The sequence below is a fragment of the Scleropages formosus genome, chromosome 5, assembly GCF_900964775.1.
Source record: "Scleropages formosus chromosome 5, fSclFor1.1, whole genome shotgun sequence".
Lineage (NCBI taxonomy): Eukaryota > Metazoa > Chordata > Actinopteri > Osteoglossiformes > Osteoglossidae > Scleropages > Scleropages formosus.
In genome coordinates, this window is record NC_041810.1 from 1,064,821 (window position 1) to 1,090,131 (window position 25,311).

At 45.1% G+C, this 25,311-nt stretch overlaps 1 pseudogene; it reads left to right on the top strand.

Moving 5' to 3' along the window:
- Window positions 1-1,492: 1,492 nt before the first annotated feature.
- Window positions 1,493-25,311, top strand: part of LOC114910568 (deleted in malignant brain tumors 1 protein-like) — a 53,982-nt pseudogene continuing 30,163 nt past the window's right edge.

The window sequence follows — 25,311 nt, forward strand, 5'->3', positions numbered from 1 at the left end:
GCCCTCTAATCTCCTCTGTTACTGTTATTACTGGTTCTATTAAGAAACAGCTTTCTCTTGAGTCTTTTCCTCCTTGTTTGCAGGTGTGACCATCATGAAGAACTCTACTGTGGTCTAGACACTGTTGTTAAAATACACTTTCCCAGCTGAGCTCATTGTAGTTACAGTAAATCTCATTGTTCAGAATCCTATTTAATTTGCTACTTGGCATTTCTTACAGCTCAGTGTCCTCAAACATGAACTTAACTTGGTTCTGGTGGTGAACTGGGCCTCTCAAGTAGCTACTTTGTTCTTCAGAGATTCACACTCCATGGTATTACTTAATAAATAAGAATAAACTTGTATTTTTCATGTGAAAGAAAAATATATTTCCTTTTCTCATTCTGTCTGTGCTGTGGAAGTTTCTGTCACCGAGACAAATTCCTTGTATGTGTGAACATACTTGGCAATAAAGCTTGTTCTGATTCTGATTCTGATTCTGATTAGAGTTGGGGTGGCAACAGACTGAGCAGGGACGACAATACTTCACTCTACTGCTATTTCACCTGAGTAAGTAAAATATCATTTATAGTCAGCAGCATGGATGAACATTAATCAGCTGAAGCAGAAATTAGTTGTAGACAAGTTTATGCTATTTGTTCAGTCCGATCAGCGTCTCCTTTCTGTATGTTTTAAAAGGGACTTGGGACACAGCTCAGTGCTGCCACCTACTGTAGGTTAAAGGTCAACATCAGGAGCACATGGAAACAGGGCTGATAAAAGAAGTATCAATACAGCTGTGGTTCTGACTGCTCTCTGTATTGGTTCCTGGCACATGGGAGGATGACCACACCGCCCAGTTCCTTAACTGTCAGCTCTGAGTGCAAGGTGCGAGTATTATACTGCCCCAGTGTACAAAGGACATCTGTGGGAGAAAGACGATGAACTGGACTTTCGGACCAAGTGGGGTTGTCGGACTTGGTTTATGGCTTATCATTTGTGTCGGAGACTTTTTTATACATTTGTTGGTATGTTTTTGTTTCTGTCAGTAGCAGTTTTGCTTTTAATTTTAAAAAAATCTCCATAAATTCTCCTGTTGCTGTGTCAAACCTGGTCACTCCTCAGGTCGGAGACACATCAGTTTGTCAACGTGTTCATTTTGACAGTGCAGTATTTTTCCACCACTGTAGTTCTTCTTCATTTAATGTCCCTTACTGAAGAGCTCACACTGTAACTATGTGAGACTGTAGGTCTTTCTCAGTGGTTTACAGTGGTTTACAGTGTAAGGTGGAGTCAAGACAGACTTCGGCGCTACAGTATCTGTATATATGGAGGAAACACACAGAGATTCCTCTGATTGGTGTTTCCACACTTTTCATGTGTTCCTGTACTCCTCTGATAAGGCAATGCTGAGTGTGATTGGTGGCTGGGGGCGTGTTCTCCGTGGGGGTCCAGGATGGTACAAAGGCACTCGCTCGCCCTGAGAGCTCACAGCTCAAGGTTGGGTTCTGAACTTTGCTCTGAGGACAGTTGGTTTGTGCTCATGGAGATGGAGAGCTGTCTGTTCATCCTCATGTTCTCATCCCTGCTCCTGTCCACCACAGCCGGTAAGTACCGTGTTTTACTTCTGCTCCAGGGCTCCTCTCATAGGTCAGAGCTCAGTGGGTCAGGGGATGACATTCTGAAAAGTCAGCAGATTGTGGAGACTGTTTAAACAGTTAACATGAAATACAACTTTCAGCAACACTGATGACAAGTGATTGTGTGAATTTTACATGTGTGTTTATGTTACTGTCTGGGAGTAAAACACTGGTAAGAAGTAATTGAGTGACACTGCAAAGTTGTAACTGTAACACCTGCAGGATACAGTGCAGTTCAGTTTTTATCTCATTTTAAAGTTTGATACTCTTCAGCACAGTGGTGTAACAAGTAGTACTGCTACCTCGCAACACCTGTGTTTTTCTGGGTGGAGGTTCAAATCCAGCTAAGTGTTTGTGGTTATTCTGCGATGGACTGGTGTCCCATGCAGGGTGTTCTCCTGCCCCATCCTTATACGCAGTGATTCCGGAAAGGTTCTGGTGTTCTGTGACCCTCACCAGGACAAGTAGTTAACGATTATTGATGGTTCAGAGTTGATACTATGGTTCTGCTGTTTATTTCTGTTTTTATTTATCTACATTTTGATGTATGTGTTTGTTTTTACATCATTGGTTACATCTAGTTACTTCTTGTAATTGGGGAAAAATGTGTTAGATGTGTTCATTCTGAGAATGTTTCTCTCTCTTGATAAACCCTATTTATATTTAATGAACAAACTCTTTATGTGTGCAATAGTGTGACAATTAAGGACATGAACTTGTTACTTGGAAGGTTGCTGGTTCAACCCTCACATTCCCCTGCTGCTGTAGAACTAATTCAACAAAATACTGTAGTTCATATGTACATAGGTCAAATATTATCTGCTTTAGATAAAAGCTAAGCAATGAAGTAACAAATTATTTTCAAATCACACATATTATCTTTAGTTTATTCATCATCATCATTATTATTATTATTATTATTATTATTATTATTATTATTATTATTACCTGCTTGTTCAGGTCAGGTCTGCAGTAGTCTAGAGCCAAAAACAGACGCATAACATGTAGACAGCATGTTAGTTTCCCGCAGGGCATGTAATGGAAATAAATTAATTGTTGTCATTCATTATTACCATAGTATGATTTCCATGAAATTGTGCAATATAAAATCACAAATCAGAGAAAATAATTTAAAAATATGAATCATGTAATGCAGATCAATATACAGAAAGAATAAGATAGAGAATTTCTGAAATTTAAAGTTTCGATGAACGCCAAAAATGTTGACTTCATGTCTTTATTCATTTCGCTGACACTTTTCTACAAAGCAGCTTCCAGTGTTAAGGTACTTGCTATTACTTTCAAATTCATACAGATGAGTAATTTTACTGGTGTAATTTAGGGTAAATATGTTGCTCAAGGGGACTATAGTTGGAGGAGGGAATCAGACCTGCAACTTTTGGATCCAAAGGCAACCACTACGCTGCCAGTTGTTCTTCTAGTTTGGTAGCAATAACAAAATTATAGCATTTAATTATTGTCAATAAATGCTTTAAAGATTGAAACATGGGAAGAATAATAAATCTGACAAGCCGTTTTCATTGACTTTTCAGTATTCACAAAATTATTGCGCAAAGTTACATCTGTCTATGTGTTTTCACAGCATTTGAATGATCTATTTATACTGACAAAGACTAAATTTTTAAAAAATTAAATACAAAATTGAACTTGTAGAACACATGTATCATTTAGTCCTATTTTGTGTTTGCCATGTACCAGTATCATCTATTAGTTCTAAACAATGTGAAAATCTTTAGGCTCAGTTAAAAGAAAATTATTTTCTGGCTTCTTCAATAAATATGTACTTCATATAATAATATGTAATAAGTCTATGTATATATAGTATATTAATATGTATTGCATACAATATTTTTCATCTTAATCAGGGTTATTGTTACTGATTTTTTTGACGATTGATTTGTAAATGAAAGTGGCATATTTTGTTTTCAAGTTCTCATTTTCATATTTACATTGAAATTCATTCACTGAATTAAAAAAAGTATTACATATATATTTAAATGTGTACATCACAGGGGTGTGGTGGCGCAGTGGGTTGAACCACAGTCCTGCTCTCCGGTGGGTCTGGGGTTCGAGTCCCGCTTGGGGTGCCTTGTGACGGACTGGCGTCCCGTCCTGGGTGTGTCCCCCTCCAGCCTTACGCCCTGTGTTGCCGGGTAGGCTCTGGTTCCCCGTGACCCTGTATGGGAGAAGTGGTTCAGAAAATGTGTGTGTGTGTGTGTGTGTGTGTGTGTGTGTGTGTGTGTGTGTGTGTGTACATCAGAATTTTATGTTTTCGGTTATAAAACTGTGACCTGCTGCACACTGGAATTTTCAGGTAAAACAAACAATGAGAAATGGCAGTAAAAGGCCAACAGGTATAAAAATGACACTGATCTCTCTTGTGTTTCTTTCACACGCTGTTACATCTGTTACATTTAACTGTGTGTTTCAAATCTGCTTGTATCGCTGATCAAATACACACACACACACACACACACACACACACACACACACACACACACACACACACACACACACACTTTCAAAACTGCTTGACCCAAGTGGGGTCACAGGGAACCGGAGCCTACCCGGCAACTCAGGGCGTAAGGCTGGAGAGGGAGGGGACACACCCAGGACGGGATGCCAGTCCATTGCAAGGCACCCCAAGCAGGACTTGAACCCCAGACCCACCAGAGAGCAGGACTGTGGTCCAACCCACTGCGCCACCACACCCCCCTCTGATCAAGTACAGCTTTTTGGAAACTTAGTTGAAGCTCGAGCTGAAACATGTAAAAGACTCCACTGGAGTGTTTCTGTGTCTCTTCTTCCAGACAGTGATGTGAGGCTGGTGAACGGAAACAGTCCTTGTGAGGGAAGAGTGGAGGTTTTTCATCAAGGACAGTGGGGAACTGTGTGTGATGATAACTGGGATATGAAGGATGCGGCAGTGGTGTGTAGACAGATGTTCTGTGGAGATGCTGTAGCAACACTGGGAAACGGTCGCTTTGGAGAAGGAGAAGGGCAGATCTGGAAGGATCTGGGATGTAGTGGGTCAGAATCTACACTGAAGGAGTGTGGACAACCAAGGGTTACTTCTGGCTGCAAACATTATGAAGACGCTGGAGTCATCTGCTCAGGTAGGAGACTTTTCCTCTGTCTTGTTGAAGTTTATTCTTGTTCCGTTCATTTCTCCTGTCCGTTCTAATTTGTTGTGATAATTAATCTATTTCATGAATTTCTGAATTCTCATGAGGACGATAAAGTTAGTTTTACATCAGTGACGAAGAGGATTTACAGTCAGTGTTTCTGTTCCATTGTAATTTGACAATTATAGTATAATTATATTACTTACTTGCCCCTTTTCTTTTCCACAGTTTTCTGCCAGTAAAACTGTCGGTGTGTAAATCATGTCTCTGCTTTGTGTTCTCAATAATTTATCGATTATTGGTCAATAACTCGCTCGCTAATTGTCGCTCCGTTGTTTCGATTTGTCGGCGTTTTCCTACAACTTAGTAGGTGTTCAAGTTAAATTAATTAATGTAATACTGTGTGTTATGTGTGTATCTTCTATGTCGATTTTGTGTTTCTGCTCAGTGTTGGGTGCAATGTTAGTTTCACCAGTTGTTCTGGCTATTTTCACTCTTTTCTCTTGAATAAATAAAATTGGACGAATTGTTACTGGGACGAGTTTAGCGGCCTCTCAAAGTGTACATGGATGGAACATATTAATTTTTAATATCAGCCCCAGCAGTGTTTGAATACAATGTGTGTGTGTTTGTTAGGTTCAAATGCAGGTTCCTCTACTGACTGAGCTCTTCATGTTCAGCTACTTGCTCAGTGTGATGAGAACAGGGATCTTTCAATGTCTCCACTTTTCTTTAACACACAGAAAGATTTGTGTTTCCCGTTAGATTCCAGTGTTTCCATACATTCATAACTGTCTCTTTATGTACAGGAAGGGATTCATGTTTGGAACAGAACCAGTGATGGTTTTGCTTTCCATAGATCTGCTGTTTTTCTTCTCAGGTTTAGCTGTACGCCTGGCAGGGGGACCTCATCCGTGTTCTGGGAGACTAGAATTCCATCATAAAGGCTCATGGTACACAGTGTGTGACCCCAACTTTGACCTCCAGGACGCAAAGGTTGTGTGTCGACAGCTGGGCTGTGGGACACCTGTACAGGTGCAGGGAGCAGCAGTTTTTGGTAAAGGGGACGACCGGGTGTGGAAGAACAAGGTTGAGTGCGGAGGTGATGAACATAATTTTGGTCAGTGTGTGAGATCATCCACAAAGGAGACAAAGTGCACTCATGACACTGACGTGGGACTGGAATGTTTTTGTAAGTGTCTTTTTCAAGTGTCTTTGAAGTGAAAGTGACAACTTCACATTTTTTTACTTCCCAGTATAAACAGTAAAAGGAGGTAATGGTGTAAGATTAAATAGAAAATGTTTCTGAATATTAACAGTTATTCTGAAATATGTATCTTCTAAGAGTAATCAGTAATATGATGTCCTGGAATATTTGTGTTACTTGTCAGCTTATATAAAGTGTGTTGTCTTTTGATATTTCTTGTATTTTAATTTTCTCTAATCCCACTGCACTTTATCCAGGGTACACAAACTCCAGCCTGGTGGACGGTCCAGACCGCTGCTCCGGCAGAGTGCAGTTACAATACCTCACTGAGTGGGGCACAGTGTGTGATGCATCCTGGGATCTGAGAGCAGCCAATGTCCTCTGTCAGCAGCTGGGCTGTGGGAGCGCTGTGGCAGTGCCAGGACAGGCCTGGTTTGGAAAGGGCAGCGGCCCTGTCTGGGCTGATGTGTTTGAGTGCCAGGGGAAGGAGACACACCTGTCCCAGTGTGCCGTTTCTTCATGGAACCGAGCTCCATGCTCTCATGAACATGATGCAGGAGTCATCTGTACCGGTGAGGAGTTCTGTGCTCATCACTGTACTATAGGAGAGGGGTCACAGTCACATGTCTGTATAGAAACAATCTTCTGTAGATCAGATCCGTTGACTGTAAAACTAATACGCTACACACAGAATGAACTGTTGGTGCTGTAAGACACCCTGTAAGAGGTTCTGATGTTTCTGCAGGATCAACTCTCTCCAGCCTCAATGGGACGGTCCGACTGTCTGGAGAGAGTGGCTGTGAGGGTCAGTTGGAGGTTCACTACCAGCACACGTGGAGCAGAGTTCTCCTGGACTCCTGGAGCATCAGGGAGGCTTCCGTGGTCTGCAGACAGCTGGGCTGTGGTTCTGCAGTGAGGATCTACAGCTCCTCCCTGTCTGGGACAGGGGACACTGATGTGTGTCTCACAGGGTATCAGTGCTCTGGGACTGAATCTCACCTGGTCAACTGCAGTGCTCCACAAACACTCAGCTGCACTTCCAGCCCACGCGTGTCCATAGAATGTTCCAGTGAGTACTAATCACTTATTATACAGTACATTCATAAATAATGTTGTTTGGATATGAATTGATTATACTGGATATTTTATGTTAATTCTGTTTTACAAAAACATGGAACCTCCTTCCCTGTGTACCTTCTCCCAGAACACAGGTCCCTGAGGCTGGTGGGTGATGAGGGTGGCTGTGCAGGGAGGCTGGAGGTGTTCCACCAGGGCTCCTGGGGGACAGTGTGTGATGACTCCTGGGACCTGAATGATGCTCAGGTGGTGTGCAGACAGCTCTACTGTGGGACGGCTCTCCGCTCCACCTCTTTTGGTCCAGGAACTGAATCCATCTGGCCGGGTGAAGTGCGCTGTGTTGGGAACGAGTCGTCCCTGTGGGACTGTCTGACTGTACAGCAGAGACAACATGACTGCGTTCACAAGGAGGATGTGGGAGTGGTTTGTTCAGGTTGGTACTTAGCTGTCTTCATGTTGCACTTTTAAATAAATTCAACTTTTTTGTAAAACGTTGCTCAAACCTTTGCTGGTCCTCTCGCAGCTGTTTTGCCTTTGAGAAAGGCCTTTATCTTAAACTTGAGTGTGAAGTGGTGGAATTGAATTGTCCCTATAAATCACTTTGACTAAAAGTGTCAGCTAAATGGGGGGGTGCGGTGGAGCAGTGGGTTGGACCACAGTCCTGCTTTCTGGTGGGTCTGGGGTTCGAGTCCAGCTTGGGGTGCCTTGCGATGGACTGGCGTCCCGTCCTGGGTGTGTCCCCTTCCCCCTCCGGCCTTACGCCCTGTGTTGCCGGGTAGGCTCCGGTTCCCTGCAACCCCGTATGGGACAAGCGGTTCTGAAAATGTGTGTGTGTGTGTGTGTGTGTGTCAGCTAAATGAATAATGAATACATGAGCCATCAATGTTATTCAGATTGCTTTGAACTGGGGTATTATAAGTAAAAAATAGAATATGGTTTTAATGGTTGTGCCATTTTTTGTACTGGACCACTTTTCATTCTCAAATCGATGACATATTTTGTGTACTTATTAATTTCAAGTGTTTGTCCACTTCCTTGCAGAGTACAAAGAGATGAGACTGGCTGAAGGCTGTTCTGGGCAGTTGGAGGTTTACTATAAAGGAACCTGGGGAAATGTGTGTTTCAATCAAATAGACACCTACACAACGAGTCTAATATGCCAACAACTCAACTGCGGAACGAGTGGAACTGTTTCTAATACACGATCTCGACTGAAAGGCGCTCCAAACTGGCTGGATAATTTCAAATGTCGCCCACATGACTCCACACTGTGGCAGTGTCCATCTGCTTACTGGGGGGAGAAGAAATGTGGCGAGGATGAAGTTGCCAGTATTACTTGTAAACGTATGAGTACAAAAATTATTAACATTGTAATATTTATTTATATACAAGGGGGCGCGGTGGTGCAGTGGGTTGGACTGCAGTCCTGCTGTCCGGTGGGTCTGGGGTTCAAGTCCCACTTGGGGTGCCTTGCGGCGGACTGGCGTCCCGTCCTGGGTGTGTCCCCTTCCCCCTCTGGCCTTACGCCCTGTGTTGCCGGGTAGGCTCCGGTTCCCCGTGACCCCGTAAGGGACAAGCGGTTCTGAAAATGTGTGTGTGTGTGTGTATTTATTTATATAACTGTTTTGTTAAAATTTTGTACGATAAAGGCCACATTAGTGTTAAAATCAGTTCTGTTTTTCTAAGATAAGATCACTTTAAAGGCCAAGGCTGTTTGCGCATATAAGGAAATTGAAATGATGTAAATTCGCTCAAGGAACAAACACACGTAAAAACAAAAGCAATAAAACAAGTAAAACAAAGTTTCACAGCCTGACTGCTGGACCAAGTGTCATATTAATTGACAAATTGAGGCATCTGTATCTGAAGATGTCTAGTTTTTATCATTACAGCAAACATCTGGTTATTAGTTCGTAATGTACGATGAGTTTTTTTTTGTTAAACCTGCTTTGTGTAGGAAAATAGCAGATGGTAGTTTAGTGGATACAGACATGGAAGGTTACAGTTTCAAGAGTCCCTCTTTATACCGGCTGTAGTATGTGTACGCTTAGAAAATACTTACCTCTCTGTGTGATTTTGTGAGTCTTTCAATCTAAATGAATTGTTCAATAGTTATCAAATGTCACACGTTTTTTATCAGAAGAAAATCTTTGGCAAACTGGATGTAGTTCTGGAATTAAATGGAAAATATTTTGGCTGCAGTATTTTCTAGGATCTGTAGAATCACTCACATAATGTGAACTACTTTTCTCCACATCCTCTCTCTCCAGAAGAAAATTTTGCTTTGAAGGGAACAGCAACTCAGTCGTCCCAGTTCGACTCTAATGGTGCTGCTGGCAAAGCTATTGATGGGAACAGAAATACAAAGTATGCAGAGCGGTCCTGCACTCACACTAAGCAGGATTCCAAACCGTGGTGGAGAGTGGACCTGCACAATGTGTACACAGTGACCTCAGTGACCATCACCAACAGAGGGGATTGTTGTCCTGAGAGTATCAATGGGGCAGAGATTCGTGTTGGAAACTCCCTGGATGACAATGGCAACCAGAACCCCTTGTATGTAGTGTTACCAATATTAACGGCCAATATTTAAAAACACGTGAACCATTAAATGTGTTTAACATATGTAGAATGTTAAACATCTTTCAAAATCCAAAATACTTGCAATATAATGGCTTGTTTATGTTGAATGTTATATTTCAGATGTGCTGTGATCACCTGGATCCCAGCAGGGAACTCCAGTTCTTTCCAGTGTAATGGGATGACGGGTCGCTATGTCAGCGTGGTCCTCCCAAGACCTGACTTCCTCACTCTGTGTGAAGTTCAAGTTTATGGATACACTAGTACTGGTTGGTATAAACTACAGAGTTGTTGTTTTCACATGGAAAAGGTTCTATCTATCTATCTATCTATCTATCTATCTATCTATCTATCTATCTATCTATCTATCTATCTATCTATCTAACATTTAATTTCTCCTGAATAATAACAGTATGTTCATAGCACTAAGGTTCAATAAGTCTGGCAGTCAAGTTTTATGTTCATATTTATGTTCTACCACAAAACTTTATCCAGTGTAGAATAGCCTGACCTGGTCATCCCACTGGGCAGGTGTGGAGTGATTTTTTTTTTTCCTTCATAATCTTAGTATAGACTAATTGGTCTAACTATCTATTGGACTTTGTCAAAGTCATAGGATTCACCAGTTGCTCTAAACTGGTCATGTATTCTGATGTACTATGTTCAGTTGAGACATTTTTTCATGTTGTGCTGCTGTATCTCAGCACAGAGAAGATGATCTATGATGTTCACTGAGCTCTTTTACCTTCGCATGTGTTCTCTACCTGATGCTCTGTGGTCAGTCAGTTTTTATTTACCTCCTTAGGCCAGTTGCCCCTGAGACTTCAGGGAGGCAACAGAACATGTTCAGGAAGGGTGGAGCTGTGGTATATGGGCTCCTGGGGGACCATCTGTGATGACTTGTGGGACATGAGTGACGCCGAGGTGGTCTGCAGACAGCTGGGCTGCGGGGCAGCACAGGAGGCTCATGGAAATGCTGCGTTTGGGCGAGGAAATGGCCCCATTTGGCTGAATGAGGTGAAGTGCAGGGGTGATGAACTCCACCTGTTGGACTGTCCTCACTCTCTTCAGGACCACACGACCTCCTGCTCTCATAAAGAGGATGCTGGTGTCACCTGTGAAGGTGAGATTTGCCTGTCAGCTTCACTACATTCAACAATATAGGGAGTTATTAACAGCAGAATAAATTAAAGAACAAATCTATAACAGAAGTATTAAATACAATGTGGTAAATTCTGACACTAATGAAATATTTGGTTGCTGTTGTGTCTGGGGCCTCTTGGTTTTATTCATAGTTCTTTATTTTGACTTGGAGGCTTTATTAGAGAGTACAGCTGTCATCTAGATCAGGGGTCCCCGACCCCCGGGCTGCGGACCCGTACCGGTTCGCGGCCTCATAGGGACCGGGCCGCACAGCAGGAGGTGAGCGGCGGGCGAGCGAGCGAAGCTTCATCTGTATTTACAGCCGCTCCCCATCGCACGCATTACTGCCTGAGATCCGCCTCCTGTCAGATCAGAGGTGGCATTAGATTCTCATAGGAGCGCGAATTCTACTGTGGACTGCGCGTACGAGGGGTCTAGGTTGCGCTCTCCTTATGAGAGTCTAATGCCGCCACTGATCTGAGGTGGAGCTGAGGGGGTGATGATGCTAGTGCTGGGGAGCGGCTGCAAATACAGATTAACATTGGCAGAGAGGTTTGACTGCAGAGAGACCATAATAAATCAATTGCTTGCAGACTCATATCAAAACCTGACCAGTGAGTGGCAAGTGACAATCAAGCTGCATCTGGTGGCAGGCTTTAAGTCAGAATCCGAGTCGTATAATTATTTCATTATATATTATAATGTAATAATAATAGTAATAAAGTGCACAATAAATGTAATGTGCTTGAATCATCCCGAAACCATCCCCCCGGTCCGTGGAAAAATTGTCTTCCATGAAACCGGTTCCTGGTGCCAAATAGGTTGGGACTGCCGATCTAGATTATTAATTAGAGATACAACTTAGACTGGTTTCATTAAAAACATAATGGGGAATTTCTCATTTCTCTCATGTGTCTAATGAATTTTTGCTTCTATTTTTCAGTCATACCTTCCGAACGCACAACTACAACAGGTAAAGTATGAATAGTGTTCATGCCTTGTGTTTGTATAATTGATTGAAGTAATAATAAAAATTGTTGTAAATCACATGTAAATAATGTTTTTTCAGCAATTCCACAAAGAACCACAACCACTGTAAAACCAGGTATTTTTCCTTCCTGTTTGTTTGTGTAGAGTGTAAAGTTAAATTACATGACTTCTGTTTCCTGCAACAGGAACTTGTTCAGTTCTCTGTGTGTTTGTCTTTCAGTTGGACCCAGTCCACCGTCCCCACTGTCCATCCCTGCTGTGGTCTTCCTGGTACTGGGAGCTCTTCTCTTCCTACTGCTAGTGCTGCTCGCTGGTCAGTTGTACCAGAACAGGGTGCTGAAGAGAGGTACAGAGGAACACCGCTGATCACATGACTTTTCACGCACAAGCAGCATGAATATGGAATATTTTAAATTATTAGGATCTTTTGATAAAATGTAATGACTAATACTGTTTCATATCACTATGTCTTTTTGTCTTTGCCCCACAGCCCTGTACCAGGGGGGTCTCACGCCTCTACATGAGGCCATCTACGAGGAGATAGAATACAACCTGACCAGGGGAGAGACATACAGAGGTCTCAGAAAGGGTGAGAAAAATCTGACTGTCCTTTTTATATTCGGAAATGAGGAAATAGAGATAGAAGGACAAACAGCTAGAAATATTATGTATCCTAAAGTAAATTATACAACTGGACCTCCTCGTCAGTGCCGAGGATGGGAGACAGGAGGTAGGGTTTGGAACCAAGTGCGGGTGCTTTTATTTCCGTGCCATAACACAGGAGCAAACAGAGACTGAGGTCGGGAACAGGCGAGTGTCTTCCAAGGGGCGAAGCAAAACTCCGTAAACGGGTGAACAAGCCAAGTTCAAAAAGCCAGGAGAATCAGGAACTATAAGCAGGGATTATGGTACTGGGAAACAGAACGCTGAATGCACAAGCCAAGTAGGTCGGCGTTGTAGATTCCGCACCCTTTGCCATGCTAATCGGCAACAGGTGCTGTCGCCGAGCTTGTGGGTGTGGGCGTGACACTCCTGAAGTCCACTGCCATCTTTGTAGTCTTTCCAATGTCGAGCTGCAGGTGGTTCGGTTTGCATCACTCAACAAAATCCTTCTCTAGGCCTCTGTACTCATCCTCCTACCCATCTCTGATACTCCCAACTATTGCTGTATCACCTGAGAACTTCCCTGTGTTTTACCTGAAGTCCAAGCTGTACAGGATGAACAGGGAGGCAACCAGAACTATCCCTTGAGTGGTCGGTGTGCTGCTCTCAGCCATGTCTGATACACAAGCTGCTGTGTAACTCTCAGCTAGTCCACAATCCAGGAGACAACGGATGTATCTACTTGCATTTACTAAAGATTCTCCCCCAACTGCCCAGTCTGAGTTGTTTTAAATTCACTGGAGAAGTCAAAAAATATTGTCATGATAGATAATTTACATGCTGCTGTATTATGTACATGATAATGTAAGTACTACACTATTTAAAGGTATATAGAGTACATAAACACTGTATACATGCTGTCAAGAAGGGATTAAACAGAAAAACTTAAATTCTGAATTATAAACCTGAATATCTGCAGGCAGCAACACTGTGAAAGCACACAGGATTATAGTCTCATATGTACAGTGTTCAAAATGTGAAACTTTGCTGAAAACCACAATTTTCCATCGGTTACTGCTGCATATTTCTAATCTCTGTGTATGAGATGATGCCACCTGCAGATAAAAATCAGTCTCGCAGGTATGAAACTTTCCTCTTGCTGGGCTTCCATCTGGAACCATGTGATCAGAGCTGAAAAACCACACGAGGACCTTGCAGCTGCAATGCTGTAAACCCTCCAGACGAGAGACAGCAGCCAATAGGGAGGAAGAGGATGTTGGTGATAAGAGTGTCAGTTAGCGTTCCTGGGTGTGGGCGTTAGCTGCTCGAACCTCACACATCCTGTCTTCTCTCAGTGTGTGAGGCATCAGCAGAGAGAACTTCATGTATCTTCTGTCTGAGGACAGGACTGAGTGTGTGTCTCCTTCACAGGAAGTGTCCTGTCTGAGGATGTGCCCTCTGGGTATGAAGACGTGGAGGACAGTGAGGGAGACCCCCTCTCAGGTAGGGGGCTTGTGGTCTGTGTACTGTCACTGAGTGTGTGTGTATGTGTGTGCGCTCTAATTAAACTGGGACTGTTGCTGATGCTCAAATGGGTACCATTTGACCATGACTGCTTTGTATATTTGTTGTGTTTTTGCTCCTTATTAATTTAGAATGTTTTCATCATAATAAAAAGACACATGCAATTTTTATTTTCTTATTACTCCTTACGTATATAAGAGTATGTATAGAAAAATGTGAATAAAGTCTGTGTATATCTTGAACATCTCTTCCTTGCAGGGAAAGATGAGAAGCCAGAGGACTATGACGATGCGTTTCCTGTAGAGAAGAGTGCAGGAGGTTTGTCAGGTAGGTTTGTGCTGGGAGCTTCACGTCATCCTAATATGTCAATTCATCGGTATCAGTGAAAGGTGTCCAATAATCCAATAGAGTACGTTCTGTGAACCATAGCAGGCAGTAGAGTGAGAGGAAATGACACTTTAGAAGTGCTTTTAGACACAAGTGGTTCTTCTCTGTTACAGAGAAGCTGTCTACAGAAGACACACCAGAGGACTATGATGATGTTACCATGGGACAGAATCCAGGTAGTTTGTCAAACAAATGAATGTGTTCATTGTGTTGGGAGGGAAATTTGAAATATAAAAACTGAATATGTATTGATCCTTTGGGTCTTTAACTGAGTGTGTAATTTTTGGATTACATTAAAGATCATTCCAGTCCAGTTTGTTAATTTTTGCTTTAGAATTTGTCTGCGGTCATTAGAAGAGTTCTGAAAAACTGAAGGTTCTTTTATGACAATAAAAGTATTTCACCACAGTATAAATTTGTGATGCCTAAAATCCCTACAGAACCAAGTGACTTCTCTGCTCCAGGTTCCAGACTGATGGGGACAGAAGAAACAGTGGAGGACTATGATGATGTTGTGAGTCCACTTGTGTTACCAGGTGTGTTTCTCTTTGTAGACAAATGATGGTGCAGAACATGCTTTTTGTCCACCACCATGTTCTTGTCAACTCTGTCTTTCTAAATCTGGTTTTCTCAGGGTTCTGTACCACTGCTTTATTTTTACTTTGTCTTCAGTACATCCGTAAAGAAAAAAGTACTTATACACCATTATATTTCTGTCACTGTTTTATATTCAAAAGTACATTACTGTAACTTGATTTGGACAAAGGTATCAGATCATGTTCTGAATCTGAAAATTTCCCACAAAAACAGCCTATTGCAATAACCAACTTGGTTATGTACCCATTTATGTAGCAGGGTGATTTTTAACGTAGCAGTTGAGGTTAGTACCATGCTGAAGGACACTGTAGCAGGAAATGGGATTGAAACCTAGAACCTGAGAGTCCAAAAGCAGTAGTTCTTCACAACATTGTCTGCTTAACAGTGTCATTTTACTTGCACTAGAGATTTAATTTACTGAAAAGATTTTTGAAACTTAATATTGTTGCAGTTCATATTTCTGCTGTTTCAGACTATTAACAGCATAATTTTAATCAATGTGACTTCATTTTTTTTTAATCTGAAACTTAATAGTACTTTTACCTGAGTACTGTGTTTGGCTACTGTGCTCATCTCTTGTGTGTACAAGGATGTGAGTCATTGTGTCTCCCTGTAGGAGAGAGAGCATTGACCACACTGCCCCCTGGGGAGGGACCTCCTGCTCCTGACCCCACTGACTATGATGATGTAGAGGATGGAGGATCCTCTGCAGTTCTGGAATCAATGTGTGACTGACAGTCCAGTCTGAAGGTCCTTGTGCCCAAAGCTTCAAACCAACTCATTAAAATTATCCATATAAAGTGGCTGGTAACAAACTTTTACCTTTGTTTTTTATGAGAAGATAGATTCATACTTTAGAATAAAAAGGGCTTTTAAACTTGTTAAAATGTAAATTTGCACTTTAACACTTGACAATATGCATCAAAATTAAAACCAAACTGGACTAATGCTGTGTCCATTTTATTATTGATGTATATGTGTTTGAAGGTATTAAGCAAGAAATTAGTTATTTCTGACTTGATTGTCTTCTTCTTGGTGCTAAACTCAGGACATTAATGTTTAGCCTCCTCTACATACCTATAGCACAGCAAGGTCTGGCAGCTCCAAAGAGTGACCAGGCGGGGAATTAATGTGGTCTTTTTATTTATTTTAATCATACTTAAACCAAAATATAACAACACAATTCTATGAACAAGTGGGAGCCAGCAACACAATAGCAAGCACCCAAAATATGGTACAAATCATTCAAGTCAACAACTTACAGCATGAAACTATGTCTTCCTCCCCTCTTCCTTCACCTCCCAGTCTGTGATTTTATTTAGTCCTTTGGATAGTCAGCTGCGCCTGGGGCTCGCTGTGCCAATACAAGGCTGCACCCAGGTTCAGCTGTCAGTCTTACAGGTTTGGCATGGCCTAATTCTAGCTTGCCTTATTTACCCTTTGCGACTGTCTACAGTACCTCACCTCTATCTTCATCACGGTGAGGCCACTGTTTATTCTTGTTACTTAAAGGTTACTTAAACCTGCATCTTTGTTCTACTCTGCTTGGGTTCTTGGCCTGTCACATGGAGGTTCTGGGTGATGATGGTTGCCTCCTAGCCTTGTCCTTCCATCATCTCAGTAGGTGCAACTATTATTTTTTTAATAACAATTATTAAGGTTTAACAATTAGCAATAAAGATAACCAGTAATAATTATTAACAATTGCTTGAAGCCACTGCATGACACATTGAAGCCATAACACTATCCTGTGCATACATCCTGTTTAAGAAAACTTCTGCAGATTCCAGCCATATCTCATGACATACTCTACACAGCTCCCAGTCCAGGTCATGGTAATATCCTACTTGGACAACTGCAACACCCTTCAGGCCTCTGTCATCAAGCCCCTCCTGCTGATACAAAATGTCATAACAAGACGTGTGATCTACCAAAGATTTCCCATGCATCTCCTGTCCTCGCCTCCATCCATTGGCCTTCTGTAGCTGCTGGGATCAAGTGCAAGAGTGCTTGTAGCCTGCAACATAGTCAAAATATCTACACCATGATATCTTCAGGACCTGATGACTCACAACACTGCAGAAACACTGCTACGCTCTGCCACCTCTGGCTGCTTGGTGGTCCTACACTGAAGACGTTGAAAACTGAATGACAGTAGGTTCCGGTTTTTTACTGTATTTGGTAGAATGAGCTCCCTCTCTCCCTCAGAACTGCTCTCTCCCTTTTGTTGTAGTGTACTTACTTTTTCAAAATTTTCCTGCTATTTGCTCTATTGTATAACGATTCCTTCCTTTTACTATTCATTATGTGGAACTTATTTATGTCTTTTATTTTTATTCCATTATGTTTTCACTTGTATGGACCCTCAGCAGCACAACATGAAACATTGTCTCAACTGAACATAGTACAACAGAATACATGACCAGTTTAGAGCAACTGCTTGGTAGCCTCTATTGCAAACCGTATTTGGCTGGGGTTAATGTGTTTTGAGGTACATCTTTTTAAGTAAAGAAAAATAAACCTTTTTGGTACAACTATTTCAGTTTTCCACTGCTGCCTCCATCTGTCATCCATATCCTCACACCAAGTTTTTGCAAAAGTGCAGGGCAGGATTCCCACCACATCACTGTCCTGTAGCTCAGACTAGAACTCAGAAAGTGCCAGGTATCTGTCCTTCTTCTCTGTGTGTTTGTGTGAACTGACAGCCTGTGGGTTGATGATAGGGGGATAATTTTTTATTGCTGGCATTTCTGTTTTTTGTTTTACTGTAATGCCTAGGTAAGAAGGAGAATAAAGTGACAATAATAGTGTTCTGGGGTGCGGTAGCGCAGTGGGTTGGACTGCAGTCCTGCTCTCCGGTGGGTCTGGGGTTTGAGTCCCGCTTGGGGTGCCTTGTGGTGGATTGGCATCCTGTCTTGGGTGTGTCCCCTTCCCCCTCCAGCCTTACGCCCTGTGTTACTGGGTAGGCTCTGGTTCCCTGTGACCCTGTATGGGATAAGTGGTTCTAAAGGTGTGTGTGTGTGTGTGTGTGTGTGTGTGTGTGTGTGTAATAGTGTTCTTGTACTAATCAAACTGTTGGTTCTTTGTTCAAGCCACACTGTTAGTGTGATGATTTGATGATGTCCTGCTTCTATGATGCCCTGGCTGTAAATGAGCAGATTCTGTCCCAGAAGAAAGCACAGCTGCAGCAGCTGCAAGATCAGGTGGACCGACTGGAGCAGGAGAAACATGTGCATCACAGGGCTTTGCTGGAGAACAGGGACAGATGTCAGCTGCTGTTTCCAGACTTTAATTTAGTCTTTTTCAGTATCCATTTACTAAATCTTCAGTATTTAAAATGTTTTCTAGCAGATTTGTTCCAGTATCTGTGTTCTCCAAAATCACAAGGTGGCATTAGTGTAAAATGTACGCATTCATCTTATCGAAGTGTGAACGTGCAGATACTCCATACTTCAGTTGAATCTGTTTTATTTAGGTGTACTCTTTTTTTTTTTTTTTTTGTTCAAGGAAAACAAGGGTAAAGAGAACTAGGAAGAACTAGGAAGGTGTGCGTAGAAGGGACTGTTCATGGTGAAGGTGCTTCTCTTCAGGATCCCCTTTGTTCCCCTCCTGAAAGTCACCACTGCAAATCCTGCCACACACCGTGACAAAGGAGCAATTGCACTGGGTCCTACTTGATCTGCCTTGGTTCCAGTGGTGCCAGGAAGTCCAGAACTTGTCCAATGACTGTGACATGCTGTGGCTTTGTGTTTTTTTTTCTCTCATTTCTTAAGCTGCTCTATTTTGTCATTCGCAGTCAGTATTTCTTTGGTCTGCTTTTGAGTGGAGGTCGATGGATGATGAGGACTGCCTCATGAAAAGAAAACTAGTGATTCTATTCTGTCCTCAGTGCGCGTCTAACGCAAATCGACAGATGGCTAACAAGCTTCCAGAGAAAGTCAGAGGCTGGAGTAAAGTTGAATGCCTTTACTGTTGTCTTCCTTCTCATGAAAGTACAGTCTTTTGTAAAACTAAAACAATACAAAGCAACACTAATTACTAAACGTTAGTTACATATCGTTAAATACAAATACCCATAAATACACAAATAATGTCTACACTATTATCCATCCATCCATCTTCCTCCGCTTTTATCCGGGGCCGGGTCGCGGGGGCAGCAGTCCGAGCAGAGTACTCCAGACCTCCCTCTCCCCGCACACCTCCTCCAGTTCCTCTGGGGGAACCCCAAGGCGTTCCCAGGCCAGCCGGGAGACATAGTCTCTCCAACGTGTCCTGGGTCTGCCCCGAGGCCTCCTCCCAGTGGGACAAGCCCGGAGCACCTCCCCAGGGAGGCGTCCAGGAGGCATCCGGAACAGATGCCCGAGCCACCTCAACTGGCTCCTCTCGATGCGGAGGAGCAGCGGCTCTACTCCGAGCTCCTCCCGGGTGACTGAGCTCCTCACCCTAGCCCTAAGGGTGCGCCCAGCCACTCTGCGGAGGAAACTCATTTCTGCCGCTTGTATCCGCGATCTCATTCTTTCGGTCATGATCCAGAGTTCATGACCATAGGTGAGGGTAGGAACGTAGATCGACCGGTAAATTGAGAGCTTCGCCTTACGACTCAGCTCCCTCTTCACCACAACAGACCGGTACAATGACCGCATTACTGCAGACGCCGCACCGATCCGTCTGTCGACCTGCCGCTCCATTTTTCCCTCACTCGTGAACAAGACCCCGAGATACTTAAACTCCTCCACTTGAGGGAGCAACTCCCCCCTAACCCGGAGGGAGCAATCCACCTTTTTCCGACTGAGAACCATGGCCTCGGATTTGGAGGTGCTGATTCTCATCCCCGCCGCTTCGCACTCGGCTGCAAACCTCCCCAGTGCACGCTGCAAGTCTTGACTTGATGAAGCCAACAGGACCACATCGTCCGCAAAAAGCAGAGACGAGATCTCGCGGCCACCAAAACAGACACCCTCCGTTCCCTGACTGCGCCTAGAAATTCTGTCCATAAAAATAATGAACAGAATCGGTGACAAAGGGCAGCCCTGGCGGAGTCCAACATGCACCGGGAACAGGTCTGACTTACTGCCGGCAATGCGAACCAAGCTCCTGCTCCGGTCATACAGGGAACGAACAGCCCGTAGCAACGAGCCCCGAACCCCATAATCCCGAAGCACCCCCCACAGGATGCCACGAGGGACACGGTCGAATGCCTTCTCCAGGTCCACAAAACACATATGGACTGGTTGGGCAAACTCCCACGAACCCTCCAACACCCTAGTGAGGGTATAGAGCTGGTCCAGTGTTCCACGGCCAGGGCGAAAACCGCATTGCTCCTCCTGAATCCGAGGTTCGACTATCGGTCGGATTCTCCTTTCCAGTACCCTGGCATAGACTTTCCCAGGGAGGCTAAGGAGTGTGATCCCCCTGTAGTTGGAACACAATCTCCGGTCCCCCTTCTTAAAAAGAGGGACCACCACCCCGGTCTGCCAGTCCAGAGGCACCGTCCCCGAACTCCACGCAATGCTGCAGAGGCGTGTCAGCCAAGACAGCCCCACAACATCCAGAGACTTGAGAAACTCGGGGCGGATCTCATCCACCCCCGGAGCCTTGCCACCGAGGAGTTTTTTGACTACCTCAGCAACTTCAGCCAGGGTAATGGACGAGTCCCCCTCCGAGTCCCCAGCCTCAGCTTCCTCTACGGAAGGCGTGTCGGAGGGATTGAGGAGATCCTCAAAGTACTCCTTCCACCGCCCGAGAACATCCTCAGCTGAGGTCAGCAGCGCACCACTTCCACTGTAAACAGTGTTCGTGGAACACCGCTTCCCCCCTCTGAGTCGCCGGACGGTTTGCCAGAATCTCTTTGAGGCCGACCGAAAGTCTTCCTCCATGGCCTCACCGAACTCCTCCCAAGCCCGAGTTTTTGCCGCGGCGACTGCCAGAGCCGCGCTCCGTTTGGCCCGTCGGTACCCGTCAGCTGCTTCAGGAGTCCCATGAGCCAGCCAGGCCCGATAGAACTCCTTCTTCAGCTTGACGGCATCCCTTACTTCCGGTGTCCACCACCGTGTTCGGGGATTGCCGCCGCGACAGGCACCGGAGACCTTATGGCCGCAGCTCCAAACAGCCGCACCGACAATGGAGGAGCGGAACATAGTCCATTCAGACTCAATGTCCCCCACCTCCCTCGGGACCTGGTTGAAGCTCTGTCGGAGGTGGGAGTTGAAGACCTCTCTGACAGGGGCCTCCGCCAAACGTTCCCAACAGACCCTCACTATGCGTTTGGGCCTGCCAGGTCTGTCCAGCTTTTTCCCCCGCCATCGAATCCAACTCACCACCAGGTGGTGATCAGTTGACAGCTCAGCCCCTCTCTTCACCCGAGTGTCCAAGACATATGGCCGAAGGTCAGAAGAAACGACTACAAAGTCGATCATCGACCTCCGACCCAGGGTGTCCTGGTGCCAAGTGCACTGGTGGACACCCTTATGCATGAACATGGTGTTCGTTATGGATAAACCGCGACTAGCACAGAAATCCAATAACAACTCACCGCTCGGGTTCAGATCAGGGAGGCCGTTCCTCCCAATCACGCCCCTCCAGGTATCACTGTCGCTGCCCACGTGGGCGTTAAAGTCCCCCAGTAGAACGACAGAGTCCCCAGTGGGAGCGCTTTCCAGCACGCCCCCCAGGGACTCTAAAAGGGCCGGGTACTCTACACTGCCGCTAGGCGCATAAGCACAAACGACAGTGAGAGACCGTTCCCTGACCCGAAGGCGTAGGGAGATGACCCTCTCATTCACCGGGGTAGACTCCAACACATGGCGGCTGAACTGGGGGGCTATTAATAAGCCCACACCAGCCCGCCGCCTCTCACCTTGGGCAACGCCAGAATAGTGGAGAGTCCACCCTCGATCGAGTAGAGTGGTTCCAGAACCCAAGCTGTGAGTGGAAGTGAGCCCGACTATATCTAGACGGTATCTCTCAACTTCCCGCACCAGCTCAGGCTCCTTCCCCGCCAGTGAGGTGACATTCCAAGTCCCAAAAACCAGAGTTGGCGCCCGAGGTTTGGGTCGGCCGGGCACTCGGCCCCGACCACCGCCCAAATCACAACGCACCGGCCCCTTATGGTTTCTCCGGCAGGTGGTGAGCCCACCGAAGAGCGGCTCCACGTTGTGGCTTCGGGCTGAGCCCGGCCAGGCCCCGTGGGCATAGACCTGGCCACCAGGCGCTCGCATGCGAGCCCCCCCCCCAGGCCTGGCTCCAGGGTGGGGCCCCGGTGACCCCATACCGGGCGGGGTAAACGGACGCCTTGATTTTTTTGTCATAAGGGGTTTTTGAACCGCGCTTTGTCTCGTCTGTCATCCAGGACCTGTCTGCCATGGGAGACCCTACCAGGGGCATGTAGCCCCAGACAACATAGCTCCTGGACTCATTCAGGCACTCAAACCCCTCCACCACGATAAGGTGGCGGTTCACGGAGGAGTGTCTACACTATTAACATAACGTAAATATTACATTCACGCTACTATAATTTACTAAAAACGTAAATGCAACTTACAAGCGATGCTTTCCAAGGCACAAACAAGGAGGGAAGGCACTGGAGCCGCAAGCCGACCGCATGGCACACATCGACTGAAGACACTTCCCGATTCTTAAACCATATCCACGCCTGTGTCACGTGGCCCATCCATCCAATAATGTAACAGTACGAAATAACGTAAAGAATAACGTTATTCTCCTAAATGACCACTAGGTGGCAGAAACCCAAAACAAATCTAAAAATATCTCACAGAACAGTACACTCCCTGCCTGGTATTAAATAAATACCACTATCTAGAACAAGGGGAATAAAGATCAGTCTATTGCTTCAGCATTCCTGAGTAGGACTGTCTCAGAGACAGGCCTCAAAAAGGTTTTAGCTGACCCAGATCTTGCGACCTTGAGTTCCACCTTTCTGACCTTCCCATCCTGGTCAGGGAAGGTTCTTGTTACCAAGGCCATGGGCCACTCATTCCGCTACGCCTGGCTATCCTTAAGCAGGACCAAGTCACCGTCTTTAAGATTAGGCCGTGCATCCTGCCACTTGGCCCGGCTTTGCAAAGTCGGAAGGTACTCGCGCCTCCATCTGCTCCAAAAGGTGTTAGCTAAATGTTGCACCTGCCTCCACTGTTGACGGTGGAGATCTTTGGCGTCAAAGTACCCTGGAGGTGGAGGGTACGTACACAACTTTTGTGTTAGGGGAGAAGCAGGAGTCAAAAGAAAAGGCGACTCTGGATCTGAAGAGATGGGTCAGAGGGGCCTAGCATTAATGATTGCAGTGACCTCTGCCATCAAAGTAGACAATGCCTCATGCGTGAGGCGAGAAAGACTTGTCTGCTTGAGCATAGAGTCAAGTATGCGTCTGGTGATACCGATCATCCGTCCCCAGACTCCTCCCATGTGGGAGGAATGAGGGGGGTTAAAGACCCAGGAACAACCTTCTTCTCCCAAGTACCTCCTGATGTTGGGCTGATCAGGATCAGTAAGGAGTAATTGCAACTCCTTGCAGGCGCCTGTAAAGTTAGTTCCACAGTCAGAACGGATTTGTTTAGCAGGTCCCCGCAAGGCAAAGAATCGTCGCAAGGCGTTGATGAAACTTGAAGTATCCATCGCCTCAATGAGCTCTACGTGCACTGCACGGATGCTCATACAGGTAAAGAGTACTGCCCAGCGCTTGCTATTGGCCTGTCCTCCACGAGTTCGCCTTGTGGTAACAGTCTATGGGCCAAACACGTCAACACCCACATAGGTGAATGGTGGCTTTGTGCTCAGGCGATCAGGCGGTAAGTCTACCATCTTCTGTGCAGTCATTCTTCCACGAAGCTTGTTACACATGATACATTTATGTACGATATTGTTGATGCACTTCCTGGCTCCGATAATCCAAAATCCTGCTGCGCGCACAGACCCTTCTGTGAAGACACGACCTTGGTGCTTAACCTTCTCATGGTAATGCCTCGCAAGCAGTCTGGCAATGTGACTGTGGCCAGGAATGATGAGAGGGAATTTCTCTCTCCTGTCAAATGCTGATTGACTGAGCCTACTCCCTAGTCTTAGAAGACCTTCTTCATCCACACAAGGGTTCAACTTCCTCAGTGGGCTGTCTTTTGGGATGTTCTTTCCCTCAACCAGGCAGGTGAACTCGTTATTATACGTCTCTCTTTGCACACACCTGATGATCAGGGTTTCTGCCTTTGCCAGCTCTTCGGCTGTGGGAGGTCTTTTACACTGATGCCAACCACTGCATGTCTCATGCTTAGCTTCTCCCGCATTTCTTTTGGACTGAATGATATGTGACAAGAAAGCTATAGCTCTCACCAGAGACTTCCAGGAAGAAAACCGCTCAAAGCTGTGGGATCCTAGATCAGGTGGAGAAACAGTTGTGACATGAGAATGAACTTCAATCTCAGAATCTGGGTTAACTAGTTCATACGACTCCTCCTTTAAGGTGGATACTCTTGCAGGAAGAGAAAGGAATGGGGGTCCTGTGAGCCATGTTGAGGTAGCTATCTCAGCTGTGGACACAGATCGAGTTGCCTGGTCTGCTGGATTCTGAGTGCTACAGACGTAGCACCACTGATCGGGCTTGGTGAACCTCAGGATGCGTTGTACTCTGTTGCAAACATACACATAGAACCGTCTGGTCCTGTTATATATGTATCCCAAAACGACCTTGCTGTCTGTGTAGAACTGCAAGGTATCGAGGCTAATGTCCAACTCACTCTGAATCAGCTCTGCCATTTCCACTGCCAACACAGCAGCTCCAAGCTCCAGTCGTGGGATGGTGTGCACGGACAGAGGTGCAAGTTTCGTTTTCCCCAAAACGAATCCCACGTGGCACTTTCCATCGCCGCCAATAACCTTGAGGTAAGCCACAGCGGCAATGGCCTTCACAGAGGCATCCGAAAAAACATGCAGCTCTTTTCTTTGAGCAGTGGCAAACGTTGCATTGGTGTAGCGTCTTGGTATCTTGAACTTACTCAGATCTTGCAAGGAGTCTGTCCATATTCTCCATTCTGCTTCCTTGTCCTCTGGCAGAGGACTATCCCAGTCAAGAGCTTCGCTGTTGGTGAGCTCTCGCAGCAGGAACTTCCCTCGGATGACGACTGGTGCGACAAATCTGAGAGGGTCAAACAGGCTGTTAACTGTGGCTAAGACACCCCTACGGGTGAAAGTTTCTCTGCTGGCACCACTCTGAAGGTGAAAACATCCTGTTTGAGATCCCAGCTTAACCCTAAGCTGCGTTGGATGAGAGATGAGTTGTCATCAAAGTCTACATTCTGCAGGTCCTTTGCATGGTCTTCTGGATGGAAGGCCTTCAGGACATCAGGGTGGTTTGATGCTATCTTATGAAGCTACAAATTGGAGATAGCAAGCATGTCCTGTGCTCTTTTCAGGAGGTCAATAGCTTCAGCCG